The sequence below is a fragment of the Moschus berezovskii genome, chromosome 15 (genome assembly GCF_049115385.1).
Source record: "Moschus berezovskii isolate FMDL1 chromosome 15, NW_MosBer_1.0, whole genome shotgun sequence".
NCBI lineage: Eukaryota > Metazoa > Chordata > Mammalia > Artiodactyla > Moschidae > Moschus > Moschus berezovskii.
The window spans coordinates 19,494,941-19,514,956 of record NC_142474.1 but is presented as its reverse complement, the minus strand read 5'-3'; the positions used below and the strand labels follow the sequence as shown (position 1 = coordinate 19,514,956).

At 37.4% G+C, this 20,016-nt stretch overlaps 1 protein-coding gene across 11 annotated transcripts in view; it reads right to left on the bottom strand.

Moving 5' to 3' along the window:
• NCOA6 (nuclear receptor coactivator 6) overlaps nucleotides 1-20,016 on the bottom strand; it is a 94,099-nt gene that overhangs the window by 69,775 nt on the left and 4,308 nt on the right. For 8 of the 11 annotated variants that reach the window (XR_008687246.2, XR_008687245.2, XM_055436038.2 and 5 more), the window contains exon 2: nucleotides 9,027-9,104. The exons of the other annotated variants lie outside the window; for them this stretch is intronic. The gene's annotated coding sequence lies outside the window, so the exon portion shown is untranslated. The remainder of the gene's footprint in view (nucleotides 1-9,026; nucleotides 9,105-20,016) is intronic. 11 annotated transcript variants of the gene reach the window in all.

The following is a 20,016-nucleotide window of genomic DNA, read 5'->3' as shown; positions in this document are numbered from 1 at the left end:
AAGGATAAAGAAAATGCCCCACAATCAACCAATAAGGAAAAAAGAAGTCATATACAGAAGACCAATACTTGGTCTGGCCACAGATTTTTGCTTTGCAAGACCGGAAGATAATGGCAATATATTAAAGAATTAAGAATGGAAAAAACAAGGTGACCTAATAATTCTGCTCCCTTCCCCGTCAAGTTGTCATTCAGTGTGAAATCAACATGATACTTTCAGATGCACACCAATTGTGAACTTTTTATAAAAAAGTACATAAAAAAGTACACTGTCTGAATATAATTAACCAAAAACAAAGACCTTGAGGATAGGAAGGAAAAATGCAATCAGTTAAACATAAGACTGTACTGTGCTTAGTCGCTCAGTCATGTCCGACTCTTTGTGACCCCATGGACCTCAGCCCACCAGGCTCCTCTGTCCACTGGGATTCTCCAGGTAAGAATACTGGAGTGGGTTGCCATGCTCTCCTCAAACATAAACACAAACATAAACATAAGACTAAGTCTAAATAGTTATTATAAATATCAGTTCAGTTCAGTCACTCAGTCGTGTCTGACTCTTTGCGATCCCATGGACTGCAGCATACCAGGCCTCCCTGTCTATCACCAACTCCTGGAGTTTACTCAAACTCATGTCCATTGAGACGGTGATGCCATCCAACCATCTCATCCTCTGTCGTCCCCTTCTCCTCCTGCTTTCAATCTTTCCCAGCATTAGGGTCTTTTCCGATGAGTCAGCTCTTCACATCAGATGGCCAAAGTATCAGAGGTTCAGTTTCAACATCAGTGAAGAATATTCCAATGAATATTCAGGACTGATTTCCTTTAGGATGGACTGGTTGGATCTCCTTGCAGTCCAAGGGACTCTCAAGAGTCTTCTCCAACACCACAGTTCAAAAGCATCAATTCTTCAGTGCTCAGCTTTCTTTATAGTCCAACTCTCACATCCATACATGACTACTGGAAAAACCATAGCTTTGACTAGACAGACCTTTGTTGGCAAAGTAATGTCTCTGTTTTTAAATATGCTGTCTAGGCTGGTCATAACTTTTCTTCCAAGGAGCAAGCGTCTTTTAATTTCATGGCTGCAATCACCATCTCCAGTGATTTTGGAGCCCCCCAAAATAAAGTCAGCCACTGTTTCCACTGTTTCCCCATCCACTTCCCATGAAGTGATGGGACCAGATGACATGATCTTAGTTTTCTGAATGTTGAGCTTTAAGCCAACTTTTTCACTCTCCTCTTTCACTGTCATCAAGAGGCTCTTTAGTTCTTCTTTGCTTTCTGCCATAAGGGTGGTGTTATCTGCATTATCTGAGGTTATTGATATTTCTCCAATCTTGATTTCAACTCGTGCTTCATCCAGTTGGGCATTTCTCATGATGTATTCTGCATATAAGTTAAATAAGCAGGGTGACATATATAGCCTTGACATACTCCTTTCCCAATTTGGAACCAGTCTGTTGTTCCATGTTCAGTTTTAACTGTTGCTTCTTGACCTGCATATAGATTTCTCAGGAAGCAGATCAGGTGGTCTGGTATTCTCATCTCTTGAAGAATTTTCCAGAGTTTGTTATGATCCACATAGTCAAAGGCTTTGGCATAGTCAATAAAACAGAAGTAGATGTTTTTCTGGAACTCTCTTGCTTTTTTGATGATCCATAGGATTTTGGCAATTTGATCTCTGGTTCCTCTGCCTTTTCTAAATCCAGCTTGGACATCTGCAATTTACTTTGTTAGCATGTGAGATGAGCGCAATTGTGTGGTAGTTTGAACATTCTTTGGCATTGCCTTTCTTTGGGATTGGAATGAAAACTGACCTTTTCCAGTCCTGTGGCCACTGATGAGTCTTCCAAATTTGCTGGCATGCTGAGTGCAGCACTTTCACAGCATCATCTTTTAGGATTTGAAATAGCTCAACTGGAATTCCATCGCTTCCACTAGCTTTGTTCGTAGTGATGCTTCCTAAGGCCCACTTGACTTCACACTCCAGGATGTCTGGCTCTAGGTGAATGATCACATCATCGTGATTATCTGGGTCATGAAGATCTTTTTATATAGTTCTTCTGTGTATTCTTGCCACCTCTTCTTAATATCTTCTGCTTCTGTTAGGTCCATACCATTTCTGTCCTTAATAAAGGACATATATGTGCTCATCATATTATAAATACGATTAATACCAAATGCTATTTTTAAAAAATTATTACTCAAAACAAAGATAAGGTATAAAATAAAAATTACTATCAGTCACCATGATCTTTATTTGAGTAGTATGAACAATTTGCTAATATGCTCTGTCATTAATTTAATGGGTTACCTGCCCCTCCCCATTAAAGGATAAAGAGTTTTAGGCTAGGTCAAGGAACATTGGTCTATTCGAGATACCTCATACAATAAGAACCATACAATAAGTGGTGTTGTGTGACTGGCTTCTTTTCACTTAGTTTTATTTCTCCAGTGCTGCAGCAAGTAACAGTACTTCATTATTTCAAATTACCAAATAATTTCCCTTTGTATGGGCTTCCAGGGCTTCCCTGGTAGCTCAGCTGGCAAAGAATCCACCTGCCATGTGGGGGACCTGGGTTTGATCCCTGGGTTGCGAAGATCCCCTGGAGAAGGGCACAGCTACCCACTCCAGTATTCTGGCCTGGAGAATTCCATGGACACAGGAGTGTGGCAGGCTACAGTCCCTGGAGTTGCGAAGAGTCGGATACGACTGAGCGACTTTCACTTTCACGGGCTTCCCAGGTGGCGCAAGTGGTAAAGAACCCACCTGACAATGCAGGTAGACATGAGATGCAGGTTTGATCCCTGGGCTGGGAATATCCCCTGGAGGAGGGCATGGCAATCCACTCCAGTATTCTTGCCTGGAGAATCCCATGGACAGAAGAGCCTGGCAGGCTGCAGTCCACAGGGTTGCAGAGTCAGATAAGACTGAAGCAACTCAGCACACACACACACACACATCCCTTTGTATCTAAACACCACATTCACGCATTCATTCATTCATCAGTTGATAGACATTTGGATTGTGTCCACCATTCGCTATTATGACTAATGTTGCTATGAATATTGGGGTGTACAAAATTTTGGTGTGGATATATGTTTTTATTTCTCTTGAGTATATATACACTGAGGAGGAAAACTGCTGGGTCATATGTTATCTACATTTAACCTTACGAGCCAGACATTTTTCTGAAGGAGTTACATCATTTTGCATTCCCATCAGCAGTATACAGGAGTTCCAATTTCTCCACATCTGCACCAATATTTGTTATCTTTCTGATTATAACCATCCTAGTGGGTGTGCAACTGTATCTCACTGTGGTTTTGACTTGCATTTCCTTGATAGCTAACGGTGTTCAACAAATTTTCGTGTTTATTGGCTACTGGAATAATTTCTTTGGGGAAACATCTATTAAAATTCTTTGCCAATTTTAAAATTAGAATGTTTGTCTTTATTACTGAATTACAAGAGTTCTTGATAAATTTTAGATATAAATTCTTTTTTAGATATGATTTACATTTTGTCGGTTGCTATAGGTGACTTTTTTTATTTGGTTCTCTTCTGATTGTTCATTATTGGATGTTTTATCATATTTCTTTACAGGAGATGATTTTGTTTTGTAATTTGGGACAAATTGAGTATCTGGAAAAAGTTTTATTAAATTCTTACTTCAGGACTTCCCTGGTGGTCCAGTGGTTAAGACTCTGAGCTTCCACTGCAGGAGGCATGGGTTCAATCCCTGGTTGGCGAACTAAGATCCTGCATGCCTCACAACAGGGCCAAAAAAAAAGCAAAAGTTAAATATAAAAAATAAAACTACAATCACATATTGGTTATATATTCATACACAGTATATTTATCAGGTCATGGACTGAAGAGCTAAAGCAAAATGTATACTATTAGATAATACATAATATTATGTATTATACAAATCATTATATAATTGCATTATTATTTTTAAAATTTTGCAGGACAAAGTACACAAGAGTAAAAGGCAAAATATAAACTGGGAATTATATTTGTAAATGACAAAAGGTTAATAAATTTAACATTAAAAATTAAGGAAATATTAATATCCCCCTCCAAAATTGGCCCTCCAAATAGAAAATTTATAAAATTAGAAATAAAAATCATCAATAAATATATGAAAAGTTTGTTCATAAGTAATCCAAAAAAACCAAAATGAAATATGCCCTTCTTCCAACATAAACATTTTTAATGAAATACTCAACTGCAGCAAAGGTTAATATATGACAGATTAATAGTCATATTTTTGCTCATAAATGTTCATTTTCCTTAACATCATAATTATAATCCTCATATCTAGGAATCTAACTTAATAAATAATTAAAGATGTGGTTAAAAATTCATATTCAAAGATGTTTATCAAAATACTGAGAGTGAAAAACTGGAACCTAGCTCAAGGCTCAACAACAAAAGTGGTGAATCAATTTAAATGTACTCATATATTGCTTCTCCATTAAAAGTCATGTTTTCAAAAATACTTAACATCATGGGAAATGCTCACATTTTAAATATAAGTATATAAAACTGATTCATTATTTTTATCTTCTTAATGTTTGTACACATGTTGGGAAAAAGACAAAGGAAACTCAATAATAAGACAAACAACCCAATAAAAAGTCTGCAAAAGATTTGAACAGATACATTACAATAAGAACATGAAGACATGTTCAACATCATTGGTCATCAGGAGAATGCAAATTAAAGCTACACCTACTATAATGGCTAAAATTAAAAAGAATAATAATATCAAATGTTGACAAAGATGTAGAGCAACTGGAACTCTTATGTTGGTGGGAATGTAAAAAAGAAATACATGATTTGGCAGTTTAAAGTTATATAAAGTTTCTTACCATAAGACCCAGCAATCTCTCTCCCAAAATAAATGAAAACATGTCTACACAAAGACATGCATATGCAAATGAACAGAACTTTATTTACAATGGCCTCAATTGAAAGTAAACTGGAAACAAATCAAACGTCTATAAGTTAGTAAGTGGATAAACTGAAGTATATTCCTATAGTAGAATACTGACAAATAATAAAAAGGATCGACTACTGAAAAAATTTTCAAGTAGAGCAGGGAGGGGATTTTGTCCTCTTTTGGACATTTGGCAAAGTCTGGACACATTTCTGATTGTTAACCACTGGAGAGGGGAGTGCTAATGGCTTCTAGTGGATAGCAGTCAGGGATGCTACTGAATAACCCACATGCACAGGACAATCTCCGAGACAAAGAAATTATCCTGTTCAAAATGTCCACAGTGCCAAGGCTGAAGAATTCTGAACCACTGATACATGCAACAACATGAATGACCATCAAAACTTTCACGGTGATCAAAGAGTATTCCTATGACATTCTAGTAGGCAAAACCAACCTACAGCAACAGGCATCAGATAGGTACTTGTCTGGGACTGGGGTGGGGACTGATTACACAAGGATGAGGTACTTTTGGAGTGAAAATATTCTATATCTTTATTGTGGGGATATACATGAAATTAAAAGATGCTTACTCCTTGGAAGGAAAGTTATGACCAACCTAGATAGCATATTAAAAAGCAGAGACATTACTTTGCCAACAAAGGTCCGTCTAGTCAAGGCTATGGTTTTTCCCGTGGTCATGTATGGATGTGAGAGTTGGACTGTGAAGAAGGCTGATCACCGAAGAATTGATGCTTTTGAACTGTGGTGCTGGAGAAGACTCCTGAGAGTCCCTTGGACTGCAAGGAGATCCAACCAGTCCATTCTAAAGGAGATCAATCCTGGGTGTTCATTGGAAGGACTGATGCTGAAGCTGAAACGCCAATACTTTGGCCACCTCATGTGACGAGTTGACTCACTGGAAAAGAGTCTGATGCTGGGAGGGATTGGGGGTGGGAGGAGACGGGGATGACAGGGAATGAGATGGCTGGATGGCATCACCGACTCGATGGACATGGGTTTGAGTGAACTCCGGGAGTTGGTGATGGACAGGGAGGCCTGGCGTGCTGTGATTCATGGGGTTGCAAAGAGTCGGACACGACTGAGCGACTGAACTGAAATGAACTGATACATCTATCACAACTCAAACTGTGCATTTTACTATATATAAATAATACATGTAAGATTAGTAAAAAATAAATTGTTGAAGCTGGGTAAAAGGTACATGGGGGTTCAGGATAGCATTCTACTTTTGTATCCGTCTCAAGTTCCATGACAAAATGTCTCAAGTTCCATGACAAAATGTTAAAAAAAAAAAAGTATATAAACACTAAATGATACAGGGAGAAGCCTTAATTGAGTCTTAAAACACCACCCACTCAAGATTAAAATCTCACTGTGAGAATGATCTTTGTATTATGCTTCTGTTCTTGAAGGGGAGAGAAGCTAATGTTAAAGATAGAAGGGAGAAAGAGATATAGTTTGATACAAGGAAGGGAAAGGAAATTTCACAAACTACTCCTCACTACCACTACTCCCTTTAATATCCCATTGAGTCCCAGCCTGGCACTAAGCCATGTCTTCTGTGAGATAGAGTTCTAAGATGGCCACCAATTATCCCAGCCTCCTGGTATTCATGCCCTGATATAATCATCCCTGCCCCTCTTTCTCCCCGTGAAGGTGGGCTAGCCTAGTTACTTACTTATAGCCAAATATATATAGTAAAGGTGATGGGATGGCATTTCCATGATTAGGTTACAAAAGAATGAGATGTCATCTCCCTAGGAAACTCTACTGCCTTCTCAGCTTGCCACGTCGGTGGGGCTACAAGGTAAGGAACTGACAACTGTCTCCAGCCAATAGCAAGTGAGAAACCAAGGCCTTAAAAATCCAACACCCCTTGACAAAGTAAATTCTGCCAACAACCAAGTAAGCTTAGAAGAAATCCTTCTTCAGTCACTGAGATGACTCCGTTCTTGGCTGACACCCTCACTGTCGCCTGCGAGATCCTGATACAGAGGGCCCACCTAAACTGTGTCCAAACTCCTGACTTCTGGAAACTGTGCCCTAATAAATACATGTGTCAAGTGGCTAAATTTGTGGTAATTTGTTATGCAACAACAGATAACTAATACACCCTCCTTAGAAATTCTGTTTTAAACTGTTTGGCAGGGACTTCCCTGGTAGTCCAGTGGCTAAGACTCTGTGCTCCCAATGCAGATCCCTGCTGGGAACCCTTGATCTCTGGTCAGAGAACTAGATCCCACATGCCACAGCTAAGAGTTCACAAGCTGCAACTAAAGATCCCATGTGTTACAACTAAGACCCAGCTCAGCAAAAGAAACAAATATTTTAAAATAAATAAACTGGCAGTTTCTTAACAAGTGAGATATACCAGTTTTGTTGTTTAGTTGCTCAGTTGTGTCCGACTCTTTTGCAACCCCATGGACTGCAGTCCACCAGGCTCCTCTGTACATGGAATTTCCCAGGCAAGAATACTGAAGTGGGTTACCACTTCCTTCTCCGGTGGATCTTCCTGACCCAGGGATGAAAACGGCATCTCCTACCTTAACAGGCAGATTCTTCACCACTGAGCCACCAGAGAAGCCCAAGATACACCATACAACTTGCTTAAGGTCCTACAGCTACTAAGTGACAGAGCTGTGACTAGAGCCCAGTCATAGAGGCTAGACTCTTCACTACCACCACCACCACCCCACTCTATTATATATCTCAGACCACTCATGCACTAGGTAAAAGCATACTCAGTTCACTAAAGAATGATAGGTTCATTCACTCATTTAACAAATATTTAAGCATACATGCCAGTTATTGTTTTAAATGTTAATGATATAATGGGGAAGAAAATATATACATGGTACCTGCTTTTATGAAGCCTACATTCTGGTAAGAATTTAGGTTTAAAGAACAGGATTCTAAAATAAAAATATTTATCCTTTATTCATATATTTATCCAAATATTTACACAAAAAAGTCACAAGTTGCATAGTGGCCAGATCTGCTTTAACTAGCTAGAACAGTGGTTCCTAAACTTGTCGGCACTTCAGAATCCTGTTGGGATCTTTTAAAAATTCCTAGGCCATACCCCCAGGCCAATTAAATCACAACCTGGGGTGATAGGTGCTGGTTGGGAGGCAGAACAAAGACATCAGTACTTTGCAAAGTCCTACTGGAGATTCCAGTGTAAAGGCAAGTTTGGAAAATCACTAAGCTTGAGTTTTTATCTGTCTGAATAATGATAAAGTTCATTCATGATGACACAGAGTGAGGTAAAAGAAAGAAAAACAGGAAAAAAAAACCAACCTGTATATACTTGCCCTTCCCTGAATGAGAGATTTGCAAGGTAAAGGTAGCTGTGACTGTTTTCCCCAGTATTATGAATTCTGACAATATTAGAAAGAGAGCCAAATAATTATTTTCCTTCTTGGATTTTTCCATGCCTCCATTCTCCACCAGAATCACAGACAATTGAGATACTCACTTTTTCATCTTTTCCTGGTATTTTCCAGAAACCAACAAAGAATTCTGCCATATTATATATAATCAACATAAGACATGACAACTGCTTTTCTATTAAGCTGCTGCTAAGTCACTTCAGTCGTGTCTGACTCTGTGTGACCCCATAGACGGAAACCCACCAGGCTCCCCGTCCCTGGGATTCTCCAGCCAAGAACACTGGAGTGGGTTGCCATTTCCTTCTCCAATGTGTGAAAGTGAAAAGTGAAAGTGAAGCCACTCAATCGTGTCCGACCCTTAGCGACCCCATGGACTGCTGCCTACCAGGCTCCTCCATCCATGGGATTTTCCAGGCAAGAGTACTGGAGTGGCTTGCCATTGCCTTCTCCATTCTATTAAGCAGATCTTATTTAATTGAGTCACTTTGGGTCCAATCCACATGCCAAATGCAGCTTGCTAAAGTAAATACCCTGCGGACACTGAGATCAAAATGGCTTCTTTTTTAAAAAGGCTACTTCTTAATTCAATCCTTTGTTTAGGTTGAAAACAAATATTTTATAACTCAAACTTGCATTTGTATACTACAGAATCAACAGACCTGTTTAAGAATTCTCTGACCACTCTCAGAAAAGATAGTTAGAGGTTGAGTAGGAGCCCTCTCCATTCCATCCAGGACCTAGACAGAAAGGAAAAAGGGCAAAGAGGAAGAAGAGAAACATCAGAAAGACAAGACTTAATATAATCAAAATAAACCTATTCAAAGCAAATTTTTGTGACTGGACAAATTCCTTCTCTCTACCCCGTTTCTGCTAACTTCAGTCTAGAAAGAGTTGTAAAAACACATGAGATTACCTACAGCCACAAGTCCAGTGACTTCTTTTAAAGGAAAGCTTATTATAATCATCAAGGAAGCTTTTTCAGAATACAACAGCAATGGTTATACAAGTATATTCATTTTATAATTCACTATCGTTACGACTTGTACATTTTGCATTGTGTTATACTTTCAGTGATAAATATAAAAAAAACAAAAAGAAAGAAAAACCAGATATATTTGTTCCGGGCAGAAGCCCTGAAGGATTCTAATTAAGAAGGTAGCAGATACAGTCTCATAGAGGTTACAAGATTTGCCCTACGTCACACGTGTAGTTAGCTACTGACTTAGTCCTTCAAGTCACTTTCCTACTCGTTCTGTTGTAAAACCATAAATAAGCTAATATTAAACTTTTAAATTTAACATTTACTCTCCGACTTATTTTCTGAAAAAAAAAATATTTATTACAAATGACAACTGCAAAAAACAGATAAACAAATGGAAAACACAGATGCCCTGGGTTCACAACTGTGAAACACAGGGTGACAGAATGAAAAGAGAGCTAGACTGAGCACGGCAGGGTGAGTGTGCTCCAAGTTCCAGTGGTGGCCTTCCCATAATGTTCTACGAATTGGGGCAGGGTGCAATCTCTCTGTGCCTGTGTGTGCTCAATCACATCTGAATCCTTGTGACCCCATGGCCAGGCTCCTCTGTCCAAGGAAATTCCCAGGCAAGAATACTGGAATGGGTTGCCATTTCCCTTTCCAGGGGATCTTCCTGAGCCAGGGAGAGAACCCATGTCTCCTGCACCTCCTGCACTGGCAAGTGGATTCTTTACCACTGTGCCACTTGGGAAGCCCTGCGATTCCTAAATTATAAAATGAGAGGATGGATCACTAAGCTAGAACTAAAGAGGATTATAGGTTCCTTCTAGGTTTAAGAAAACTCAAGGACTATTTGTCCCTCTGGAGAAGGAAATGGCAATCCACTCCAGTATTCTAACACTGAAAATTCTATGGACAGAGAAATCTGGCAGGTTATATAGTCCATGGGATCACAGAGTCAGACATGACTAAACATGCACACACAACAACAAACACATGGTTTCACTTTAACAAATAATCTCGCTACTTAAATGTTTTAAGTAGCTTTGTAAAATAAGAATCCTAGAATTCCTCGGTCATCTGCCTCACGAAAGTGAAAGTGAAGTTGTTCAGTCGCGACTTCAGTCCTGTCTGACTCTTTGCGACCCCATGGAATGTAAACTACCAGGCTTCTCTGTCCATGGGATTTTCCAGGCAAGAGTACTGGAGTGGGCTGCCACTTCCTTCTCTAAATACAAGTATATTCTTCAGCTTGTGTAAAATACAAATCTCCTAGGTTTGTTGTCTAGATGCAAATAATATAGACGATATCCTCACTACTTTACCACCACCATCACCACAAGCCTTTCTTTGTTAAACTTTATATTTTGAAATCATTTCAGACTTAACACAAGATAGTTTTTTAAACAGAAAATACATGTGTAAAGAAGTCCCTCGTAATTTCTTTTTTCATAATTTCTAATCTATTATAATTTGAATACTTTCAATGGATGCATTTGTTCAACCTCCATTTATCAATCACCTACCATTCCCTGGTGGCTCAGAGGTTAATGCGTCTGCCTCCAATGCGGGAGACCCGGGTTTGATCCCTGGGTCGGGAAGATCCCCTGGAGAAGGAAACGGTAACCCACTCCAGTATTCTTGCCTGGAGAATCCCATGGATGGAGAAGCCTGGTTAGGCTACAGTCCACGGGGTTGCAAAGAGTCGGACATGACTAAGCGACGGAACGGAACGGAACCATGTACCAGGCTCTCTGCTAAATAGATTCCTGCTCCTGAAGTTACTATATAAGAAACAAAAAAATTGTGGAATGGATAATTTAAAAAAGATTTTCATGAATGCCTAGGTCTGGATATTACACTTATACTACTTTAAAAGTTAAGTTGGCCTTTAAACCACATAGTCTTCAATGTTTCAAGATAAGGTATTTTAAAAATTGTATGAATACACAGCTAAATATAAACTGTCAAAGACAACTTGCCATGGCACAACTAGTGTAATATCCAATTCTATCCTCCCTATATCATTTTATAAGATTCTTATAAAATTCTTACATGTTTCCTGTTCCTAAGTCCAGGGCTCCCAAGGGAAAATTTATGTAAACCTCCAGTCAAATCACAGAAACTTAGTGCCTTGAAAAGATGAACAAAATGCCTGATGAGGAGACTAGCATTTCACTACTGTAAAAATCCTGGTTTGCTATTTGGAGGCATAATAGATAATTTAAGAGATTAGGGAATATTAACATTAAATCTAAATTTCAATCCTAACATTTTATTAATAGTATAAGAAACAAAAGATACATTTGTGAAATACAATCTTTACCTCCAAGTCTCTCTTTTCATTTTTCTTATATTTCATATTCATAAAGAACAGATGGAACATATGTATAATTTATGAAGCGTCATAAAATAAATATTTGTGGGGCAAAATGTGTGAAATACAAAATCTGAAATCCCTAAACTAACACAGATACATACAGTTGACCCTTGAACAGCTCAGGAGTTAGGTGCTCTGATGCCAGGAGCATTCAAAGATCTGAGTACAAGTTTACAGTCAGCCCTTGATATTTGTGGATCTAGAGTCTACCAACTATGGATGTGTAGTACTGCAGTATGTATTTACTGAAAAAAAAATCTGCATATAAGTGGATTGGCACAGTCAGACCATGTTGTTCAAAGGTCAACTGTAGTTAATAATTTTAATTCAGCGTAATCAGCAGAGTAAGTCAGCAGCTCAACAAGCGTTTTCCCATCTTGTTAGATACCATGGTAAGAGGATAGAGTAAAGAAAAAACTACACTATACATCATGTCCTAATAGTGAACCACCACGTTCTTTCATTCAGAATAAGGTTTCAGTCAAAAAACAGTGCAAGAGGACTTCCTTGGTGGTCCGGTTGTTAAGCTTCCACACTCCCAAAGCAGGGGACATGAATCTGCTCCCTGCTTGGGAAACTAAGATCCTGCCTGCCGTGAGGCCAAAAAAAAAAAAAAAAATTCTAGTCTTTTAATCCATGCTGTAATATACAAATGACACTGAAATGCTGACCAAATCTTACAATGTAAGAACTAAAAATTTTTAAAATATCCCTAAACATAATGAGATTCTGAGCAACATCAGAGGGCCCCAGGTCCAATACCCTCATGGAACAGACAAAAAAAATTAAGGCCCAAGCAAATAATTTGTCCAAAGCTTCTCAGTAGGAGGGAAGTCTTTCATTTCATGTATGACACTTCTTTCAAAAGAAATACTTCATTTTAAAAGCAGCAGCAAAGTATGTTATATAATGATAATGGATGTTGCCCTGCCTTAAGAAAGTGTTGGAAAACAACTTTAGAGAACAATGGCTTTCTTTCTCTATTAAGTTTCTAACAAGAAACTGTTAAATCATGAAATCTGGGCTCTAAATTACAAAAAGTCCTTAGACCATCATTCTAAGAGTATGTTTCTTTTTCTCCACTGTCTGAGGATACAGTCATCCCTCAGTATCCATGAGGGATTGACTCCAGGATCTTCCCCTCAAAACCAACATCCGCAGATGCTCAAGTCCCTCATATAAAATGATGCAGTATTTGCATATAACAGCACATCTGATCCATATACTAGAAATCATCTTTAGATTACCTATAATACCTAACACAATGTAACTGATATGTGAAGTTGTCAAAACAGTTGTATATACAAGGTAAACAGTTTCCAGTCCTGAGAAATTCAAGTCTTGCTTTTTAGAACTTTCTGGAATTTGGGAGGAGAATGTTTTCAATCTCCAGCTGGTTGAATCTGCAGATGAGGAACTCACGGAGAGTCAAATGTATTCAAAGACAGTTTTGCCAGGCCTTTTTTTTTTTTTGCTTTATACCCTTATAATTGTCACTTTCTTTTAAAAACCAAACACTGAAGTCCTTAGATCAGCTTTCGGGTTCTGTAGCTACCATTTCATCATAATTGATGACCCAGAATATACTTGGCAAACCTGCAGACAGAATTGTTATTAGATGAATACACTATTATTTTCAAACACAGGTAGAGCATCCAAATTGACTTGGAAAAACCAGAAAAGCATTTCTTCAAAATCAAGAGAAATTGTTTAAAATAATTATATCCCTAAACAATGAAGAAAGAAATTTTTGATCAAGAGAAGAAATTCAATAGCATAATAAACAGGCTCATCTATATTAAACAACAAAGAAATTTCTGCCCAAGTTGGAAAAACGAGAAAAACAAAATTAAAAATTAACAAGACAAAAATACAGAAAAAAGATTACAATTATTAACTTCAGTGGAATGGTGGTGACCAAGACATGAACCTAGAAATCATAAAGAAAAAGACTGACAGACACAACTGGATAATTAAAATAGTCTTTATGTCGAACAAAACACAAAGTCAAAAGCCAACTGAGAGACTGGGATAATACATTTGCACCACGTGACAAAAAAGGGGTTAAGACCCCAAATACACAAAACAGCTACTTAAAGTTGATAAAGAACTGGCAAAGCTGTTAAAGACAGCCAAATGAAACACTGAAGAGGACAAGAAACAAAAATAAATTCTGAGTGTTTTGGGGTTGGGTTTGTAAAACAACTTATGAATTCAGGACTTAACTCTCTTTCAAAAAGAAAAAAATTGTTTTATTCAAGAGCTTTAAGCTTCTTAGTTTTGCCTGCTTACAATGCTTTTTTAAAAAGCAAACATCACAGGATTCCGTCAAAGAAATGTCCCCTACTGTATGTATATCTGCAATCTGTAAGGTTTTTCTTGGTTAAATTATATTTGGTTTAAGCTATACCTTAAAACCTGAAATTTATCTTTTATAACGCATCATTCTTTGTTACACTATATAAAATTTTTAAACGCACAGTACAAACTTAAAAGGAAAATATCAAATCTACACTAAACAAACGGTCAAACGAATTAAAAACTAGCTCAAGACTTAAAAATACTCATCAATGATAAGAATAAAAAGCATATTTTCTAGTCACACACACACAAAAAATGTAACTTCACAGGAGAGATCTGGCAGTCACAATCTTAACCCTATGATCAAAGTTAACATCAACAGGGGAAAACAAGACATTTATGCACCTCGTGACACGATGCAATGTAAAAAAATATTAAATATTTTTGTCAAAATGTTAGGCTACAATCTAATCAAGTCTTAAACCTTCAAGTTGAGGAAAATACAAGGAACAAGTTAAATGCCACAAACAAAACAATCAGGCATATCCAGGATGTGGGACAAACAAGAAAAATGCTCAGGTCTCAACAAATCAATGCCTTGGGGGGTTGGGGGAGGTGAGAGAGCAGATAAGAAATGGGAACCATTTTAGATTTAAAAAAAAAAAAAAACTACAAAAATAACAAATACAAATACAATGTATAGTTTCACTTGTAACTATATATAGTTACAATATATAGTTCCACTTGATTCCACTTGTAAATAACAATGTATAGATCCACTTGATTCCACTTGTAAAAGTCATTATAGAAACAACTAGAGAAACAAATACAAATTAAGGTTTGAAACATTAAGGAATTATTGATAATTTTGTTCCCTGTGATAATGGTGTTGCAACAATGTAGGAAAATGTTCTTATTTGTAAGTTCAGTTCAGTTGCTCAGTCCTGTCAGACTCTTTGTGACCCCATGAATCACAGCACGCCAGGCCTCCCTGTCTATCACCAACTCCCGGAGTATAATTTAGAATTGCAAATAAAAAATTAAAACAAACTGGAAATCATCCAAATGCCAAATAACCAGAGAGTATTTAAACTTTATTGTGGATTCATTAAAAATGATGACTATGGTGTAGAAAGTGTATCAATATAATGCCAAATGAAAGAAGACTATAAAAAACTATATGAAAAGACCATATACATATGATGACTAGGAAGTTAGGTTTGTTTGTAACATTTAAACATAATTTTTAAAATCTCATGAAGACACATGCTCTTAGAGAAAATACGTGTGATGCAAATACAGAACCAGGAAGAAATGCCTGGGCACAAAGAAGGAAACGCACCTGAGCACAGCTGTTGACCACAATTTGAATGAATAGTCATAATTTAAATACAGTCCTACTTTGGACAAAAGTCAACAAAACTACCATTGAAAGGATACAGAAAAGAATATCACTGGCTTGGATAGTACAGAATCTTCCTCAATTCTTTCCATTAGTCAGATGTTTTTAAAAGACATGGAAAGAAACTGAAAATGGTTCAGAGAAAAATCAAGAGGTAAAAAATAGGATGGAAAATCAGTGATTTTGAAGAAAAGTTTGAAGGAAAAATGAACAACATTATTATAAATCCAAAGAGAGGCTTTTGAATAGAATAGAGACCCTAAAAAAGCAGCTGTGTCTCAATGCCCACAGGTGACTGACCAAGAGGCTAGTAAAATCCTCGTGTGCTGTGGTGGTGTTTTCTGTCTATGAGGAGTTTCTGGACTGTACTGATGAAAAGTTACTGGCATGGGCAAATGAGGGAGGCTGGGTGTGTTAAGTCACTAACCATTTATTTATCCAAGTTCACCTGATCACAGAATCTCCCTAAAGCTTGAATTAATTATCCAAAGTCTGAATTAGTCATCCACCATTTCAAAACTCTACAGGGCTATCCTGCTCCCACACACTACCCACTCAGCAGCTCTCAAATATCTGAGATCTGATATCTAGGACTTCAATGCATTTACTCTGCCTTCATCTTCTCACAACTCCTCAATACACCAGCAAACCAGACTTACTTTATCTAATTTCCTAAATATTCCTTACAATCTGCTATGTCCATCATTCCCTTAGTTCTTCTTTCCTTAACTCAGTTCATTCTAGTTTTACTCTTCCATTTAATTAGTAAATTTTAATTTAATACTTCTGTATCATGCCACCTGTTTTAAGTTGAATCTCATCTCCCCAAAGATATTTAAAATCCTAACCCTCAGTACCACAGAATGTAACCTGATTTGGAATCACTACAGATGCAATTAATTATAATGAGGTAGGCCCCAATCTGATATGACTAGTGCCCTTAGAAGAGAGAAATTTGGACACAGAGGCACAAAGGTAGAATGCTATGTGACAACAGAGACAGAACTGGAGTGATGTAGCCGCAAACCAAGAAATGTCAAGAATTGACTTAGCAGCAGCAGTAGCAGCAGGAAGAGGCAAGGGGAAGAATTCTATTCAAAGTTCTTAGAGGAAGCACAGCCCCATCAACACCTTGCAATCAGGTTCTAGCCTCAAGAACTGTGAGAGAATAAATTTTTGTTGTTTTAAGTCACCCAGTTTGTGGTAGTTTGTTATGGCAGCCCTAGGAAACAAATACACCACCTTTTCTATGAAGCAGTCCCTGATTCTTCAAGTAATCTCTCCTGAGTTCCCACGGCACTTACTATTTCATTTCAAACACACTTTCCCCTCTTTTATTTATGTTCACATCACTTCACCAGATGAATTTGTCTCCTAAAAGACAGAAGCTAACTAATCAACTGTATACAGACCTCAACAGTGGTAGGTAGTCAGCATACACTGACTTTCATAATTAACTTTTTCTCAGTACATATCATTCTGATTGTAAAACTTCTGAATGAGTTATCCCCATATATACTGAAGAGTTACACACACCCTCAGATGAAGATTCATTTTCTTTAGGAAGCATTCTGAGATCCAAATGTACTTATATTAATTATATCAATATATATTACACTTAGATATGTGCATGCATGTATATATACATTGTACTGATACATTGTACTAATATCCACAATGAAAAGAATGTTATTGATTTGTAATTCATCTAGTCAAACGCTGGTTTACTTAATATCTTCCTACTTTTACTGGTATTTGGCAGTTAACCTGTGTCTTTGAATTTCTCCAAAATGTTTGAATTTTTAAGTCTGTATTTGATAGAAAGAACACAGCCTTACTTCCATGTAACATTTAAATTTATGGCAAGGGACTTAATCTTTTGACTAATTTCCCTGAATAAAATCCAAAACAGGCATCTGCAACTAGTTATTTCTCCCTGAGAGAGACTGCAGTCTGGTCTTAAGAAAATGTACATAAATGGCACTATGAAACTAATATTCAACAGGTTCAATATCAGTAAAGGAGCTGGTTATTGGCAATTTTTGTTGCCTCTTTGTGTATGGGGGGACTTGCAGCTGATTAATGCTAAATACAAACCTAAATATCTATTTAAAATATGAATACCCTCTGAATTTGGTGATCATATCACCAAATCATAAGGCTGCATTTACTCCCTCCAACAAAACCATAGTATTCCCTTTATGTACACATCTATATATACCTCTAGTCATTTATTAATGAACTCAGCAAATGTTTATTGAGCTCCTAGGCAGCCACCTTAAGTCCTTTTTAGAACAAGGTAAAGTAGAAAAAGATAATAAATTTTTTAAAATAAATGTGACAGACAACACAGTAAGTAGACACCAGAGCTGACGAAAAGGAGAGAGATAGTCCCAGCCCTTAAGGAACAACCAATTTGGTGAGGAAGGAGAGAGTAAACGACCTCCATATCTCTTTCTCACTTGCTGCTCCTGTATTTCATGACCAGGCTTACTTTACCAATGTACAGATTTCATTATGTCACTGTATAGCCAAGAACTTTTGATGACTTCCCATTACTTGAAAAGAAGTGAAGTGAAGTAGCTCAGTCGTGTCCAACTCTTTGCGACCCCATGGACTGTAGCCTACCAGGCTCCTCCCTCCATGGGATTCTCCAGGCAAGAATACTGGAGTGGGTTGCCATTTCCTTCTCCAGGGGATCTTCCCGACCCAGGGATTGAACCCGGGTCTCCTGCATTGCAGGTAGATGCTTTAACCTCTGAGCCACCAGGGAAGCCCCCGTTACTTAATTAAGTAATCAATCCCATTACTTAATCAATTCTAAATTCAGCCTCGAACTGAAGAGGTTTCAAAGCCTTCCATGTATAGTATGCAGAGATTAAGAACACAGGCTTTGGAACTGGACTGCCTAGACTCATTCTCTATCAATTGTTAGTTTTATTTCTCAGTTTCCTTATCTACAAAAAGGGGATTAAAAATTAGTGCCTATCTCACAGGGTTATTGTGAGGATTCAATGAAATGCCGCTTGTAAAATGCCTGGCACATTATCTGGCAAATGGTATGCATGTGAAAAATGAGAGCTACTACTACTATTATTACTGTTGTTCAAGCTCCACTTTCAGCCTCAAATTTAACAACATTCCTGTGACAATCCCGTTCTCCAATCAAACTAGACTCTTTACTATCTCTTAAACACCCATCTCTACATTCATGCTTTCCCTCAGCCTGGAAAAATACTGTCTCATCTTCAAGTTGTAAGATCCTAAACATTTTTGGCAATCCTGCTTAAAAGGGCTTTCTCTTTCAGGTACCATGCTCTGATAGCCCAGCTCCATAACATATTATATATATACTCCACATGACACAAATCCTTGTATTCTGCACAGTTCTAGTCCAGTGTACATGATAGGGTTCAATTTGTTGACAAATGAATAAATGCCTATATTTCCTTTCTGTCATCCAAATAAATGCTCTCTTGGAAAACAGCTCCCTATCACAAGTAAAAAGATCTCCTCTGTAGTATATCATAAAGCTGGTCAGTTAGTTTTCTTTTCTATTACCAATGTGGTAATTTTTAATATAGTATCCAGCACACAGTAGATGCCTAAATATTCAATGATTTGAATTTCATCTCATCTTTTAACTTCAATGATCAATTTATTCATTATGACTAAGAATGACTCAATCTTAGAAACGGAATTAATTTTTACCTGCCCCCAAACTCATCTGTCAGTTTCTGGCCATCCTGACAATATCTCGATATGTCCCTTATTAGTTCAAGAGAGGTAATATATAAAACTTTGGTAAAGTCAGAACTAGAAAATCAAATGCCCATAGGGGGATAAAGTAAATGAACAAAAACAAGAGAGTAGTGAAAACTGCAAAGAACTACAGGGAGGAGTTCCACTGCAGCAGATAGTCTAAGACAGCAGCCAAAATTAAGCAGCCACCTGGAAGCATCTCCTGCAACACTTAGCTCTCAGCCATTTTCTTTCAATCTGAAAACTGAATAAAGTCTACAACTAAGTTGAGTATATTGAGCTTCCACTCTTGCCTAGGAATCATAAATGAACAATAATGCTAAATAATAAATAACAGTTAACATTACTGAGCATTTTCTAGATGCCACTCTGTTCTACATGTTATAAGAATTAGCTTACTTAATCCTCACAACAACTCCACTTTTCTTAAAGATGAGAAAACCAAGGTACAAAGAGGTAATGCAGTGTGTCCAAGGTACATAATTCACAAACAATGGAGCTGGAAACAGGGCCTTCAATAAATTTCACCAAAAAGAGCTCACAACAGAAGACAGAGTACCATTCAATAAATGATGCTGGGATAATTAATTGTACATCAGAAAAAATGAAATGACTCTACCTCACACCACACACACATGACAATTCCAGATAGAGATCCAAACATAAAAGGCAAAAAGATAATATAAAGAATAGCTTCAAAATCTTGGGAGACAAAAAGATAAACGACTAAAATTCAAAACTTTTAACAACTTAAAGAGATATAAAAACATTAGCAACAAACCAGGAAATGATATCTGTAATACATATAATCAACAAAAGGATTAA